Raw genomic sequence first — 18,089 nt, 5'->3', positions numbered from 1 at the left:
GTGCACCCCCTTCCACGCCCAGCCCCACCAAAGAACCTTTGAATTGAAAATCTTTTTGATGGTGGCCTGCGTTTTATGTAGTGAATTAAACATGGCAACAAACGTGCCCAATTCCTTAATGATAGGATCACCAAACAGGCCTCCTTGTGCTGAGGGGCCCCCTCCTAAGAGGCCAGGTCACCCAATTTCGGGTCCACCTTTATGAGCAGAGAGCGGCGCCTCTCAGTTTGAAAATGCACAATTCGCATTGCCCAGGAAAAGGACTGTCCACTGCGCCCAACCAGAGAGAACCCCAGGGAACATTACAGATCACGACTGTATAGCGTCCTCCTTAGTGAAAGGGCAAGTGACATCCAGCAGTTTATCCTGGCACGATTACCAGGAGCGGTCAATTCTCTTCTTAGGCTCTTGTACATATTTAGCCAAAAACGTGGCCATGGGAGGGTCTATCTTCGGGGTCAGAGCAACTTTCCCATCCAATGATGGGTGAAGCCATTCCTCATGCAGATGGGCTCTAACATTTTTCTCCAGGGACATCCGCAGGCACCCCGCCATATAAACGTTCACCTTGTCGCTGGGGACCAAATAGAGGAACTCGGGTGTAGGAGATCTTCCAGGTCCGGCATGTCTGCTACCAAATTGTCTGCCTGAGAACCCAAGGCTCAGCTGTGGTCAGGATGTGTCATCTAAGGGCGAGGGCCAAGGTCTACAGAGGCGCAGTTCGTTGTACGATCCGTCCTATGAGTCATCATCCCCTAAGGGATCATAGGTGTCTGAGGGCGAGAGGGTCACATTCTGTGCTGTGGGGATGAGATTGAAGGAAAGCTATTTAAATGTGCTCAAAAGTCTTTATCCAGCCCTTGTTCATAGGGCCTCTTAGTACTGGGAAGGCATTCCCATGGGGAGTGAGCGAGGCGTCTAGTGTGATTGCGCAAATTCAGAATATTTTTGTTGTAGTGGCGCTAGGGTAGTTGACAAAGCATGCTATATAGAGGCGTGCACCACCTTTCAGAATTCCTCATCCAGAGGTAAGGGGGAGGCAGAGTCCTCCTCCAGGAATGTGGTTTGGGATGCCTGCATCCTACCTCTGGGTGGCGCTAGGCCCACCTGCAATCAAGCGAGTCCAAGAATTTGTTTTACAGGGACCTTCTCACCCTTGTTAAGCAGATGGCTGCAACCTGGGCTGGTCCCCTGCAAGGCAGGTGTCAGGCTCCAGGCTGCCTTCGGGCAACAGAGGGTCCAAGGCTTCACAGCTTGTGTATCGGCTCTCCCGCTGTGAGGAAACCAAGCATGCAGCCACTGAGGAGCCACTGAGGAGCCCCAGGAGAGACTCTGTGGTCTGAGGGCACCCTCTAGTGGCCTATACGCTGCATCGCTCCCTTGCACCCCCTGAATGATACCAGTAAGCCGGTTAGGATTGGAGAGAGTGATACCGAGGGCCCCTAAAAGAAATCTATACGGCAATAGCAGCAATAAAGCAATATCTGCACAAAATTTCATCAATATCACGCTGCACAAACATCAAATTTGTTAGAGGAAGCAGTTAACTGAACGGCTGCTGGAGCAGCGAAGAAAGAGGGGGCTTAGAGTCCATTGATAGACTATATTCAGATGGGTAGGCTCTGACTGGTTGTTGTTTCTCTTCCTTCCCTAGTGTTCATGGGATAGAAAGATTGTTAATGTTATATGGTTGCTGTGGAAAATAAAGTGGAGAAAGACGAGCGTAAACCTTGCCTCCGGTCCTGACATAGAATTATTTATAAAAAAAACAATGGTGTGCATTTGTATCATTTTGGGCTGCAATGGCATTTTGGGGAGAACATAAAGAATGCTGTGTGTCAGTCAATGTCCCTTGCAGACATAATGACATATTAATTACAATTGCCTTGTAATTGTTAATGCAAATCCTTAGCCATGTTCTAATAATATTAAGGGGAATCGAAGATTGGGGCATGGAAAGTTTCCTAAAGAACAGAATCAAGTTTTTCATATTTTATTGCATCAAACTTACCATATATTATAATGGTCTCAAATGTGTATTAAACCTCCAGGTTTCTTATAAGTGGGAAGGGCATAAAGACAACAAACTAAATCGATTTTGGGAGCAGAGATACACCTATTACTTCCAATACTCTAATTATTGAAGATATGCTATTGTCAGGTGGTGCATCTTCTTTTCTGTTTTGAACCATACAGTCTTTTGAGATGTGGTCAATATTTTTTTGTCTTTGCTTTTAGCACTGGCTGCAACTTATTTGAGAGGCCAAATCGAGTAGATTATCCAATCCGCAGAATGCTTTGGCTCACCCCTTGCTCATGATTGGATAGCTTTGTTGGCAATCTCAGGTGAATGCTTTTAATTTGATGGCTATCCTTCATTTTCTTGAGTTTTTACCAACCAGGGTTTCGGTTTCAGAGTGTTCTGATTGGATGGGTTGAATCCTTCCACTGCTGACTTAATGGTACTCTTTTTGGTGTTCATTCAGCACTCCATGGGAGTGTATATGTTTCCTTGTTATCGTTCTCATTTGTTCCCATACGAGCTGGAAATAGAGGTGTGTGGGTGCTGCAGCACCTCCATAAATAATCATGCTGGAGTTCAGAAGGTACATAAGTATTAAAGATGCTTTTAAATGTTGTCTTTATCTTGTCATGTTTCTGTGCTTTCAAAGATAGAGGTCAAATGTCAAGCTGCTGCTTACTTGTTTAACATGGAGGTCGGTGTTTACTTCTCATTCTCAAACTACACAGTGAGAGGATTTTGAAAAGTGAATTATATGACCATCTTGCTGGAGTACAAAGAGTGTGCAAGAGAAGGCTGCTGGATGTTATGTGCAAATGATAGTCATTCTCTGAACCCCCGATTTCCACAGATTGTAATTTAGCAGTAAAATTTCACGCCTGTGTACATTTTACAGCCATTTCAATGACAAATGTGCTGTCTGTAAATTGTAGTGCCATATTGCACCATGATTTAATAATGTGTGTGTGACCGTGTGCTCCAAAATGCATCGAAAGCTACATAACACACCCTTACTACTCTATTTTCGAATGAGTGTGGCTCATTTGCTACACTTGGTCTTTGTGTGATGATTAGATTTTTCACAAACACTATAGCTGGGGTGCTGTAACATTGACTCTTAAAATTGTTTCAGAACCACTGCATGTTCCTGTGTTCTTTTAGATTTTCTTTACTTGTAATTCACCATTATAACATGGGTGTCCGCCATGTTAGAATGATAAATTGAAAATGGATACCAGATGTAACTACAACTGTTTTTGCTTGCATCACAATGCACACATGTGCATCCAACATGATGTCTGCACTCTCATCAGTGGTCCATCACCCCCTTTGGTATCACATCATGGAATGGGGCCATCCAATAAAAAAAAATCCAAATAGATTTCAAAGCCCAAGCAGACAATGTGAAAACAAATGAACATTCTGCTCATTGTTAGAGATGTAGGAATGGATAAAGATAACGTTTGTTTTGTCCATACTGCAATTCCCCTTTACTAGCACACCCATTGCGAAATTGCTTGCTATGTGTCTGCTTGCATGCACATGTGTCTGCTTGCATGCACATTTGTCATGATGCATGCGTTTGAGTAGGGCCAATAAAAGCATTGGCAAAGTCAATAGCTCAGCCTTTTGAACCAAGGCCTGTTGACTTTGCCAGTGCTTGCCATAGATTGCGGAGGTTGAAGCACTGTTTTTTAGGTCAAGCCTAGGCAGCACGCATGTGCTGTATGCAAGACCTGCTGTAGTCAAAAAACACTTGGGTCCCGCCTGCTGCTTGACATATGTTCACGCTAGTGTCACTCTTTTTTGCTGCCTCATAACTCATTCGGCAGCCCATATGCAACTTCCGTTCGAAGACAGAGGAGCTCCGGCCAAATACGGTTATCTTCAGCTTTCATTCTTGAAGAGTTGGTTGGCAGCACTCGTTTAAAAAAAATTATCTAATTGTTGCTTTCCGCCCCTTGCTGCTTATTATTAGTGTGTGTTTTCTTTAATCGACATGGCGCACTGCGCTTCATCATAGGACATGGAGCTGCTAGACAGAGGAGCAGATGTGAGATCAGCTCTAGTGTGCGTTGTTCACAAAGTGGCACAGATTCTCACTGTCGCGGAAGGGTCCCTGGCACCCGCGGGCCTCTGCACTGGGAAGTGAAGGGAACTTTTAATATTTCTGTTCTCCACTGCTCTGTGAAGTGAAAGGAGCTTTTAATATTTCCTTTCTCCTCTGCAAGGAGCCATTTCCCTGATAGTTTATTTGCAGCTCGTAATATAATATGGATAGGGAAGCACGTTCTTATGAATAATTTCTGAGGATATGTTGTTGTGCCTTTCTGATCTAAGACAAAAACTCTAAGTCGTTGGATGAAAACGCTTTTCTCTGCCTTTGGGGTAGTTTTCATATAATCTTAGAAGTTTTTGAAAAAAATGGGGTTTAATAATGCAGGTTTCTGTGAATGCAGAAAGCGAGTAAGCATATTTTCGGAATTTAGCGCCTTAGCGCCCTCTCTCGCAAACGCTAGATATGTGCATTCAAAGTAAATGTAATTCACCAGGCATTTAAAGATTTATTTAAGACTAATTTAAACATTTCTTTCATGCTGTTCTCCGGTGCAAGTTTCTTTCCTCGCACACACATAGGAAAAACACATTTATGAACAGATAAGCTTGCTGCCATAAGCAAACGTTCCTTACTATTTATCGTGTCATTTGCTAACATTTATTCAAACATCTTCTAATACCCCTATCAATGGAGGCGTTCTATATAGGCCAAGTAAACAGTGCACAGGTACGAGAGGACGCAGCCCCCTTGTGCTGGGACGTAACGCACAGATCCTTGCGGAGCAGCAGGCCCCACCACTCAGACCCAACCCCCCCCCTCCCCCTCCCCCAATGAGCCTAAAGCCAATGCATATCGGAGATATGGAAGACTCCAGGACCCCTCAACACATTCGACGGGTGCTCCTCAGTGGCGTAATGCAAAATGATGGGGCCCCTGCAGAATGTGAACAGGACCCCCTAATCTCCCATCTCTCACAGAAATGTATCTCCCTTGGGCTGAATGGTGCCTCTGGACGGTTAGGGAATACATAACAGGTTGAGGGGGGGGGCTGGCGCCGCAGGGGTTACAGAAGCTTGTAGTACGTCCCTAGGATGCTTCATTTTACATCACAATACTGCCAATGCGGCTACGCTCTCTGTGGGGCTCTTATTATGACACGCGTGGGATAAGGCTGTTCATCATAGGTGTGCTGCAGGAACAGGTAAAGGACGTATTCAAGTGTAAATTCAATGAAAAAAATGTGATTACATTAATAATCCTGCTCAAGGCAGAAACGTTGACTGTTGCTGCGTCACCAGCAACAGGGATTAGAAGAGACATATGATCAGTGGTCTAGCAGTAACGTAGCAACAGAGATATGGTTTACTCAGGGAGCCTATTCTGGCAGTAGGTCAGCAGCCGTGCCGCAGGGCAGGTGGTGGGTCGCTGCACCTAAATGGCGGGAGGGGGTGCTACTGGACTTATGGGCATGCCTTGCCTGGTTCAGAGTTTGGACACCTCTAAACCCAGCCTGCTTTCTCTGAAGCAGTGTGGGAGAGTGACTGCACGACAATTGGTGCAGGGATCTGCGTGCAACCTGCAGGTCACAGATTTACATCACAAGGGGACTAACAACGCATTTGATCCTTCATGGATGTATAAAGTAAGTGCTGATGGTAAGCAGACTGCCTGTTAATTAAAACGCAGTGGAAGAGCAAGTGTGATAACAAGTGCTAAATAGCTACCAGTTATTCATGTGAGTTTAATACTTATCTAAGTACCTAAAATTAATCCTGCTGACACTATGAGCTATACAGATGGCCAACCATGCTATTTTCATCATCACAGCTATTATTGACAGCCTTCTCTGTGCCCTTTCGCTCCACGGAGACATATACTGTTTTTTTAGGTCGAGCCTAGCAGCAGCGCGCATGCACTGCTCTCTCTGCAAGGCATGCTGTAATAGAGTATGTAATGGAAGCCCCGCCCACTCTCTGCCCATATTTGTCATTGGCTTGTGTCATTGTACTTCTTAAATGCTGGCTTCTGATTTGCAGGAAGGCTTGTTAGTCTCTCCTTGGTACCGCCTTGTCTCCTTTAGTTACCACCCATAATGACTGGACCTTTTATTTGGCTTGTTACAGGGTCTGCCTTATAAGTGGGTGAGCACTATATTATTTATTGACACTGGGGACAATGGCAGCTGTTTTTTTGTATCTGCATGTTGAGTGCAGTGCTCACTTCAGGGACGCTGTGCTTGGTTGCATTTTTTTTTAACTTTAACACGGAGCGGGGCACCTGCTTAAGGGACACCACGCTCAGTTGCAATTTCTTTTTTTTACTTTGACACTGAGCGCAGTGTCCCTAAAGAGGGCGCCGCTGGCTCTTGGGTTTATTACCCTCATGATTTTCCTCATCCTTGGCTGTCGGAGGGAAAGGTGGGGGCACAGGGCTCTGCCACTAAGTGCAGCGATTCTGCAGGGTTGCAAAGCCTGCCATGCTCAGGGACACAAATTCGGCTTGCATATAAAGGCAGGATAATTTTAAGAAACAAGCATTTTCAATGCACTAGGTCTCGCATTAGTGAAAGTTTGTGCTATTTCCATTTCAGATATTAATGCCATGCCAATAGCTCAAACTTTCAGTAATGCGAGACTTATTGCATTGCAAATGCTTGTTTAGACCCAACATTACTTTCCTTGCTGCTGTCTGGGGCACCTGGTACTCCCTTAACTCTCTCCATTGCCATACTGAGAATAGTTGAAGAGAGATAGCAAATGTATTTTGTGAGCAGCCAGCAGCAGTTTACCCTGGAAGGAACTAAGTTGCTGAGCAACAGGTGTGCAATGTAATCACACGATGGCATAAAGCATGCAAAGTGTGATCACATGTTAGCCATCTGAACCTTCTAAAAGGACTTTTCGGGGGTTTCAAAATAGCAAGCAAAATATCAGAACATTAATAGAAATTGCTGATAGGAGAAAGATAAGTGGTGGTTGGCAAAATAGGATAAGGCAATTTAGAGTGAAACCTATAGAAACTCAAGAAGTGATTGCCAGTAAAAATGTGTCAATTGTTACTGACCTCAGAAATCCCAGACTCTTCCTCTTTTGCAATGGTTATGGGCACAAGGGAAAAAAACAACAGTAAACAATAAGGAAACCTTTGAGGAGATGGTTAAATCATCCATTGGTAGGAAGTGTGAACCAAGTGAAAAGGGAAATAGAATTTTTCAATAGTCCAGTTAATGGAAAGAATAGCTTTTATCCTCATCTCAGTGGCAAGATGGTAGTAGAGCAAATTAAACAAAATGCTCATGCAAATGGATTACTGAACTAATGAGAAGTCTATGGCCTGATTTAGATCTTGGCGGATGGGTTACTCCGTCACTTAGGATTTAATGAGACTTATATTTCTGCAGACAGGTTATCCATCTCCATTATGACGTAGTAGGCTATCCACCAAGATCTAAGTCAGACCCTATGTTCTTCAAGAGATTTTGTTTGCCTTTAATCAAGGTAGTAACTATGATGACTGTTCTAAAGCTATCATTGTTATTAGGCCTGGCTTGACAGTGCACTGTTTCCCTCCCTAATGGGATCAACAAAAAATAGATTTAAGAAATACTACTGAAAGTGATGTCCTTGTCTTACTGCATTTGATTGGGCAGATGTTGTGTGCTTTCACATAAATAAGTGCTTGTATTGCACTTTTATCTTATGGGAAAGCTTATGCTTTGTACTTCAGAACTGTCAGTCAGTCAGTCAGTCAAAATACTTTATTCGATTTAAAAGAAAATCATAAAAAGACATTCGATACAAAAAGTGCTAATAGTACATTTACAAGTTGCTTCAGCTACGATCATATTTAAAAAGTTTAAAATACATATCCAGAGTATTACAATACATCCTTAAAAGAGAATTAATTAAGGCAATGTCTGCAAAAGCAGAAGGCTGTGCAAAATATCAATGTAATATACAGTAAAGGGAAATCATTAGGTACAGTCAATGAATACATGTTTATCTTTAATGCGCGCTGCTGCGGCCGAGAAACTTCCCATACAGAATATTATGCGAGTGGTACTCATAGACTGTAAATAAAGGAGTGCCGGTTTAACTTGTTTAAAGCCCTCCTCCCTTAGAATTGGAAGCAAATATTTATTTCGGGGCACTAAGAACAATGAGCAAAAAAAGACAAAATGAGTGGTATCCTGAATTGAATGGTTGTCACAGGAGCAAGGGGGGCTGACTCTGGCTTAGCCCAAGATGGATAATTTCCCAGTTGGTAGTGAATCAGATTAAATCTAAGTTTTGTCAGGAGGAACCTGTGAAAAGGTCTAGTAACTATAGTGAGGTAAGGTTCCATGGCAGTAGAACATTTTGTCAAATAATGTGACCTCACCTTGGGCTTCTGGAGTTCTTTTTCCTCTCGGATAGATCTTGCCAAGGTCAAGAACTGCCTCTTGATCAAAACTACGTCTGTGATTCTTATACATAAAGGGGATTCAAAAAGTTCCGGTCTTCCTAGCCGATGAAAAGACTTCCTCAGATAATCCAGCCAAGGGATCTTTTTGTAGTGCTCCAATGACATAACATCCTCCATAATAGAGTGGTTCAGGTTACCTCCTTGTTAAGCCACGTCCTTAGCCAGTAGATCAGCGGAGCCAAATTAAGCCTGTCTGTTATATAATCCATACCCACCTCCGAGTGAATGGAATAAGTTGGGGTTGATGGGGGGACTGACAGTAATGAGCGCAAGAACCTATTTTCGGCTCTCTGAATAGGTTCCAGCTGTGCATAACCCCAAATTGGGGCACCGTACATGGCGATTGACAAACATTTTGAACTGTAAACCTTCAGTAGGGCCTCCATTGGCCTACCCCCCAATCCTTTAGAAAAGGCCATAAGGGCTGCCGATGACCTAGTCACCGATAGGCTTTTTGCCCTAACCTGTGGGCCCCACGACCCCCTCTCGTCGAAGAGCACCCCCAGGTAGGGAAAGGCTACCATTCTGGAGACCTCTTGGCCCTTACATCTAAAGGTTTTGATCGTCATTTTGCGCCTATGTACTCAAACTATCATTGTGTGGGATTTGCCAGCATTGACCTTCATATCCAAGCCATCCATGAAGGTACCAAATGCATGCAGCAGACTCTGTAGGGCATTACCTGTGCGGGCTATAAGGACTGCGTCGTCCGCGTATAGGAGAGCAGGGATCTTAGCTTCTCCTACACGCGGAACGTCCCCCCCAGTCTCCTCCAGGCACCTCCCCAGGCCGTTGACATATATGGTAAACAATAGGGGGGCTAATATGCAGCCCTGCCGTACCCCACGCATGGACTTAAAATGGGGGCTGCATCTTCCCTCCCTGGTGACCCTGACCTTAGCAGACAAATCCTGATGTAACGAGGCCATGAATCTGACCAGAGCCCCGTCTATCCCAATCTTCAGCAGCATTGCCCAGAGCTTAGATCTGTTCACCAGATCGAAGGCCGAGGAGAGGTCCATAAATGCTAGAAATAAGGACCCCTCCTTGGCGACCGTATACTTGGCGATCAGAAGGTGTAAATTGGAGCACTGTTCCACTGTGCCCCTCTTTTCCCTAAACCCGTATTGGATGTCGGCCAGCCCACCGCATTTCTCTATACTCCCCCTCAGCTTTGTTAACAAGACTCTGCCTAGGATCTTAACGGCAGGGTCCAGGAGAGATATGGGCCTATAACAGCCTGGGTCATCCCGGTTGCCTTTCTTGAAGATTGGGACAATGATGGAGGTTGCCCAGGAAGATGGATGGAAGCAGTTAGTGGCCGCATTAAATACATTGGTCAGAACTCTTGCCCAGAGACCGGGGGAGAACTTATAGAGGTCAGCCGGCACCCCATCAGGGCCTGGTGCTTTGTTCTTTGAAGTTTCATGGATGGCTTTTTCCACTTCTCCTATATTGAAGGTGAGGGGGATAGTCTCTGAGGCAGCAGATGGACTGAGGGTATAATCCATGCACTCCCCACCATATACTGCACTAAAGTGACTAATCCATTTTTCATTCGGAATCACACAGTCCATATCTGAATTGGGTGTTTCGGAGAAAAAGGGCTGGTTCATAATGTTCCAAAATTCTTTACTATCCCTTAAAATGTCTACATTCAGTAGGTTAACCCAGGCTAATTTCTTAATCATCTCTTTCCTGGTTTTGATGGCCAACTTGTATTGCTTCCTGAGATGAGTTATGTTGTTCTTGTCTCTTGGTAGATGCTTGAGTGCAAGCATCAACCGTCTGTGAGCTTTGGAGCAACTTGCATCAAACCAGCGCTGGTACTTGCTGGCTCCCATCCTCGTGTTGACCGAAAGGTCAATCACAATTTGGTTGCAAATTGTTTCAAAAGCCCCCTTAATTTCATTGGCCGGGGACGAAGTGTCTTGGCAGACCTCTAGATAGCTATTGATTTTAGGTAGGAGCGCTGCGTAAAAAATATCAGGCGCCACCCTCGCCCACTTAAGCCTTCTCCCCTGGTCCACTGGACGTACTGTGGTGTGGGGCTCTTGTGGTTGGGGCTTAGGCCCCATATACTGCCCCCAGGCTACCTCCACTACTACCGTATTGTGGTCGCTATGTACAGACACCAGCGTATTGTATGACGTTACTCTATTTAGGATCCCAGGGGTCATAAATATGTAGTCAATAATGGACCCCGGGATGGTACCTTTGAAGGTGTAGGTTCTGGTAGTGCCTTCGGGTGAGTTAGGTTCATAGAGATTATGATTGGCCAGTAAGTCTTCTAACTCAGCTCCCTCAGTAGTGTGCTCAAAATGTGGGCTTTCTGGCCCTCCAAGGTCACCGCCATTCATTAAGCCACAGAGACCGTTGCATGGGTGGATATTAAAATCCCCTAAGAGGATGAATTCATAGCTAAAACGTGTGTTTTGACTGACAGAAACTAAAAAGGAGTCTAAACTGGGAATACTATTATTTCCAGTGTCCTTATTCATTGAATTATAAAAATTAATATAAAAAGTGCTCATAGAAGGGGAAACTAACCTTTCGACTATTAGCAGATTTGGGCAGGGATGGTTAACCAGTTTCAAGGAGCCTTTAAGTTTTAGGGCAAAAAGAGTTATAAGACCTCCCCTAGCTCTACCTGATCTACTTGGAGTTGCAGCACTGACAAAGCTGGTAAAGCCGTCCAGCCAGAAACTATCTGCAGTATCCCATGTCTCCTGCAGGGCGATGACTTCATATCCACGGACCATACCCACCCAATCCTCGTTTGTTACCTTGCTTTTGATGCCTGCCACATTCCAGCTAACGAGTTTACATACCAAAGCCTCCCCCCACTCGCGAGATCCTGTTGGATGGGACCGCACAGGAGCTAGTAGTCAATCGACTTTCTCCATGCCCTCCTGGCCTGATAAGGGTGCAAAGCGGTTACTGGTGACTATCCCGCTGGCTGATGGTACAACACCGACCCTTTGATCAGGCAATGGCAGCAGTGTGGGATCTGTGCTTTGAACTCGGCTTTGAGGGGAACCCCTGGCAGTGTCCACAGCGGTGCCCGCCCTTGGTCGTGAAATCAGGGTTGAACTCGTTGTGTGGTGACAATGTCTAGCATAGACTCTCTCCGAAGAAGAATAAAAGAATCCCAGGGGTACTGGTCTCACATGGTCTTTAGCGGTTATAGCAGAACCGTCCCAGAACAGTTTATCCGCCACATTGGCCCTATTAAAGTTTATCACCACGAAGTCCCCCTCAGTGATCTTGGGTTTTTTCCCAACCCACCCCACCCTTCTTGCAAAAATAGGCGAGTCTGAGGGGTCCTCCCCACTAGAAGAATCAGGACACCAGGTTTTTGCTTTATGTAAAAGATTAATGGTGGATTCGCGTTCTCCCACTTTAAGCGGTGGCACTCCTATGAACACTGCGACCAGAGGGGCGGCAGCCGGGGGCATGCTTAAGTTGAACTTGCTTGGTAGTAGTTTCCTACTTGGGAACGTGGCTGATTGCGATCGTGGGGGAGCAATGGATGTAAGACCCGCCTGGCTTGCGGGTAGGGCGACTTGGGGGCACTGCCCTCTGGGGACTATGCCCTCTCCCCCCTGGAGCGGGGCTGTGGAACTAAAACTTGCCCCTCCTGACACACCAGGGTCTTGGGGCAGTGTACCCCTCTTGGGCAGCTCCATGGACGAAGGATGGGAGGTAATGATTTTGTCCACCAAAACGCATTTCTTAAGGAGATCAGACAGGCATGAGTTCAATGTAGCAACGATGTCTTTTGCGATCCCTACTAACAATGGCTCAATTCTGGCTACAAAAAGAGCCTCCAGTTGGTCCCTAAAAGGGTCAGGCGGTTTGGTAGCAGTGCCCGCTGTTGTGGGTTTTTTACCTCTGACCCCCTTTGGTGGTTGGGCTGCCTGCTGCCGAGGCTGCGATGGCGCAACAGGAGTACTAGGCTGGATTGCTGTTGTGGCCGGGGGTGCGGGGTTAATTGTCATGATTACCACGGGATCCAAAGGTATAGGGGGAGCCACGTTCGATACGCCCACTGAACTGATTGAATGCAACTCGGGAGTGGGTGACTCCGCTACGCCAGGCAGAGTCAGACCCAGTTCTCGTTCAGCACTAGCAATTTCTTTAGTGAGGGCCCCCACTGCAGATGAGAGGTATGACAATATGGACTTAGAGTGTCTGGGCATTTTAGCATTTTTACCCTCATCGTCACAGGTCAGAATTTTCTTGCGCTTACCCATTGTTCGCGGATGATGTGATGTTAAGGGGGTGGCCCCGCCCCGCCTCCTACTGCCAAAGACTGCCCCGCCCTTGTCCCGGGCTTCTCCCGGGCAGCTCCCGTGCGCGACTCGCGGGGTTCCGCTGATTTCAAGCACCTCCGGGCGCGTCTGCCGCGTCACAGGCTAGCCGGGGCAGCTGGGAGTTGTGGTTCTCCCGCTGCTGCTGGTGGGTCCGGCGCGCTGTGGAAGCCGTTTCCCTCACGGCGGTCCTGGGAGCAGGCTGATGGCCGTTGCCCTCACGGCGGTACTGGGAGCGGAATGATGGTCGTTGCCCTCACGGTGTGCTGGCAGGTAAGTGCCTTCAGGACTGAGCTGGTTATAGTGATGAGCCAATATCCAAGGCTTTAGGCCTGGTTGATTCATTGAGGTATGTCAGAGGTCAATGGTCTGATCTATTCATCATCAAATGCAAAAATGCCGTATACTTGATTTGTTTATTGGGAAAAGCTTTATTAAAGCAAATATGCTTTTAAGATTGCATTGTTATTGTACATGTTAAAGACTTTAGACAAGTGTTTTGTGACATAGAGTCCCATCAATCAGGAGTGTATGATTGTATGCAGATGGTTGCATACTTTTTTTCTCTATAGTTTTTAATGTTTTTTCTCACATACAAGAATATAAACTTGTAGACATTTTCGTTTCGCATGACAATATGGAGTACACAACCAAAACACGGTTTCTCCATCCCCGCTCTACCACTGTAACATTAGCAATATGGTATCTGTCTGCCATTGTACATTCCACCTTGATCAGGCTACATATGTATAACAAGACACAAATTCTGCTGCTCCCAACTAATATGCTCTTGTAGCATCTTCCATTTTATGCGACACTATCCTATTGTTCAGCCGCCCCTCTCCCATCCACTCCCTCCTAATACAGAGGGGTCTCACATCTTGTGGTTTCAGCAGCTCATTGAGCATCGCCACTAATGCCCGCATATCATCCGCTACTTTAACATCCCAGCGAGTCTTGCACATGTCTTTCTTCCGCACCTGCCCAATCAGCCATTTTTCTCAGACACTCTTAGACAAATGGCGGGACTCAGGAGAGCCATTTATTTGCAATCCTATACTTTGCCAGGTCTAGCCCCAGGCGCATGAACTACCTGCTAATCAAAACAGGGATAACCGTACACTCACTTCAATCAACCAACCACATGCACCGGTGGTTGCTTACTTATGTGCAGTGCAGCATACCTGAGTTGGTTATAGTGGAGAAGTGTGGCTCACTGGTTAGAGGCGGCAGACCCTGAAGCAGAGGTCAGACCCGGGACCAGGGTTCAATTCCCGACGCGGCAGGGTCTTGAGCCCAAATATCCACGGACTCGATAATTCTCGTTTCGGTGCCTACTCGAGTCACAGGTTCACACTCTGCAGCTCTGGGCATTAGCTTGCTTAATCTCCACTACGGCCCTCCCGCGGCGGGATGCCTGGCTTTCACCTTGGGGATGCCCAGTACGGGTATCTCACAGGGAAAAACCAGGACGGGTTCCCAAGGCAAGCGCCGAGATGCCTACGGGTAATCGAGCGCTATATAAGAACGCTTAATAATAATAATAATAATAATAGTGACAGTCACTGATAATGGATATAGGTTTAATCGGTTCATTGGGAAAAGTTAGGTCAGATGCCATAGTTCTGATTTGCTTATTGTTAAAAACTCACAGCAAAGGTGCTAGGTCTGACTTATTCCTTGTGAAAAGATTTTGTTAAAGAAAATAGGTGTTTAATAATAGGTTGTTATCACACTCTGTAAAAATCTGTACACATGTATTTTCCTACATGAATCTCATCAATTGCTGTAGTAGGTAAGGGTCTTGGGTACCCCTCTGATGACCCTGGGGGAAGAAGATTTGTGTTTGAGAATCCCTATTGGACTCATGTGAGGGACTCTAGACCAGTTTTCCAACTGCATATTTGTCAGTATTTGTAACTTTATGAATATATACTTAATGGCTACCTTGTGGGAAAGCTTAAGCTCAATACAGTAGACGTGATTTGGTTATGGTGAGAAGCTATGATAAAACCAATAGCGCTGAATGCTTCCTTAGGACATTTTATGTCGGATGCCATACACTGTGAAAGGCATATGTTAAAACCAATTGACCTTTAAGGATGGATTGTTATAACATTACCTTAAAGCCTATACATAGGTAATGTGTTACATGCACAGATTTTCTTAGAGAGCAATGGTTTAAGTATTGTTACCTCTGCTAGCAAAACCTAGCTGTCGACTAATGTAGGGGAGCCTGACAGGTTTAGTTGTCTAACAGGCTTTTGTAATCAAAGAAATTGTAAAATAATACATAGATACATACATATACATGTATATATGTGTGTGTGTGTATGTGTATAAAGGTTGCAGGGATGTTATAGTTAGGCTCAGATTTCACTCGTACAATACCATAGAAATTCAGCAGTTATAGTTATCTGAGCTAACTATAATGCACGCCCCCCCAGATGCACTGCTTATGACCTCACATATAACATCACTCATGACATGGTCTTTGACATAATTCGTGACATTTTAAATCACATCACTGATGACATCATCCTGTGATTGTGTTTTCTACAAGCTAAACACATATACTAAGTTATCACAAAAGTTGAATTGGTTTACTTTGTGTACTACTAATGAGTGATACTATTTCTAGCATATATTATATGAGTAACTGTGTATCCATGTGTGAGTGAATGTCTGAGTGGCTGTATAGGTATGTAAGGTGGTGTGTGATTGGCTGTATGGATGTATACATGGGTGTGTGAGTAGCTGTGTGGGTAAGTGAGTGGCTGTATTGGTGAGTGAGTGGGTGTACAAGTAACTCTATGGATGAGTGACTATGCCTGTATGGGTGGGTGAGTGTGTGTGTAAGTGGCTATATAGGGGAATGAGTGGCTGTGTGAGTGGCTCTACGGATAAGTGATTGGATGTGGATGTATGGGTAAGTGAGTGGCTCTTCTAGTGGGTGTATGAGTATGTGAGTGGGCGTGTGAGTGGCTATTTTGCACAGTAGCTATTTGTGCGAGTGGCTGTATAGGCGTGTGAGTGGGCATGTCAGTACTTCTAATGATGTGTGAATAGGTATGTAAGTGGTTTTGTGGATTAGTAAATGGCTGTGTGAGTGGCTGTATGGGTGAGTGGTTGTGTGAGTGGCTATGTGGGTACGTGAGTGGGTATGTAAGTGGTTGTATGGGTATGTGAGTGGCTGTATGGGTGAGTGAGTAGTGTGAGTGGCTGTATAAGTGAGTGAGTGTGTGTGTCAGTAGTTGTATGGGTCTGTGAATAGGTTTGTTAACGGTTGTGTGGGTGTTTGATTGTATGAGAGTGTTAATGGGTGTGGGAGTAGTTCTGTGGATGATGTCATTTGAGATGTCATCAGTGATGTCATCAGTGATGTCACCGACCATGTCATGAGTTATATAATATGTTAGGTCGTAGCAGTGCGTTGCGGGGGTGTAAGTTATAGTTAGCTCAGGTAACTATAAGTGCTGAATTTCTATGGTTTTGTACGAGTGAAATCTGAGCCTAACTATAACGTGCCGGTAACCTTTTGTTTTTTTAGTGAATTTCTAAGGTTTTTTTTAGTTCTATTTGCTAACTATAATGTCCCTGTAACCTTTGCTTTTTTCTGTGAATTTCTACGTTTTTTTAAATTCTAGTTCCTAACTATAAAGACTCTGTAACCTTTGTTTTTTTCCAGTGAATTTCAACTATTTTAAAATTATATTTCCTAACTGTAACCTTTGAGAGTGGCTATGTGAGTGGCCGAATAGGTAGGTGAGTGGGTGTGTAAGTTGCTATATGGGTCTTAGAGTGGGTGTGTGAGTGAGTTTGTGAGTGGCTGTATGGGTCTGTGAGTGGGTGTGTGAGTGACTGTATGGGTGTGTACATGGCTGTGTAAGTGGTTGTTGGAGTGACTGTGGGAATCTGTAAGTGGGTGCATGAGTATCTTTGAAGGTCTGTGAATGGATGGATTTGTCTCTCAGTGGGTGAGTGAGTGGATGCATAAGTGTCTGAGTGGGCCTGTAAGTGGTAGAGTGAGTGTGTAGAAAATGTAAAGTTTTATTTAAAAAAGAAGTTCGCTCCGAAAAATAATAATTAATAATAAACTTACAACAACAGTTCTTGGTTGTTTAAACGCAGATTTGTTTGTGACCATAACTCTGGGGAATGGTAAAGGAACTTTTACTTTGTGCACATAGTTTACATTAATAAATATGAATTACTTCGCATATTGTAACATTTTTTAAATTGAAGATGTTTGTGATGATAGTTTACCCAGATAGTCTATCATTCATTACTAATGAGGTTTACAGATAACCGAGTTCAAAGAGGGCTCGTTCACAACTAATAAAAGGTACTATACTGGGCAGAGTAGATGCTGGAAAAACAGCTGGGATAATATGTTTTTTGCTATAGTTGACAAGGACTGAAATTGACTTTATTTCACATCTGGAAGAGAGATGACATATTAGCAGAAAAAATTGCAAAGGACTAAATACATAACCAGGACTGTAATGGACTATGAGGTGGCTCTTATTGTTCTTTTTGGTATTGGTAACCTCATCGATAGTAGTTTGTGGCATGCCAACTTTAAACAAAGGTATTTCCTATTATTAGCCAGAGTCAGTTAAAAAGAATCAGTCTTGAAAAAAGCTGCAGACCCACTGGGCTTGAGTAGACTGTCAAAACATGCAGACCTAGTTAGAAGGTTGGTTATTAATAGCCCCAGTCCTTCTCTAGTAACCTTTTAATCCAGTCAAGGTACCATCAATTTAATAATACTTAGGGATACTGAAGAGTGTTTTAACATTTCTTTTCTCTGTCACTGGGTGATCTTCTCTTCCTCTAAAACAACACAAACCCCATCGCTCCCGAGCTTTTAGTGATTGCCCATTTGAGTCCATATGAGTTCCAAGTTTGGAAATGCCCAATGATGAAGCATTCCACAATTGTGTGGGTAAACATTTTGCCATTCACAGTGGCATATCTCTCCCAAATCTCTATTGAAAGCTATGCAAAGTCCTATTCTTCTTTACTGTGTGCTTAGTAATTGTTAGGTAGAACAGAAGAATAGGTCTTAAGGACCTCTCTCCCAGCTTGTGCTTGTAGTAAAGAGCAGTATGCAGACTGACGATCTGAAGACAATTGTTATCACATTGCAGATTATGCAGTTGAATCGTCTTAAAAAGCCATAGGAATATGGTGCAATATCAGAAAGGGCAGTAATATCTAAACAGCA

At 44.5% G+C, this 18,089-nt stretch overlaps 1 protein-coding gene across 4 annotated transcripts in view; it reads right to left on the bottom strand.

Moving 5' to 3' along the window:
• The window catches only part of CDH5 (cadherin 5), a 243,126-nt gene that overhangs the window by 30,258 nt on the left and 194,779 nt on the right, over positions 1-18,089 (bottom strand). The window lies entirely within an intron of this gene.

Source organism: Lissotriton helveticus, chromosome 12 (assembly GCF_964261635.1).
Source record: "Lissotriton helveticus chromosome 12, aLisHel1.1, whole genome shotgun sequence".
NCBI lineage: Eukaryota > Metazoa > Chordata > Amphibia > Caudata > Salamandridae > Lissotriton > Lissotriton helveticus.
The sequence above is the reverse complement of the archived record's forward strand: the minus strand, read 5'-3'. Positions and strand labels throughout refer to the sequence as shown.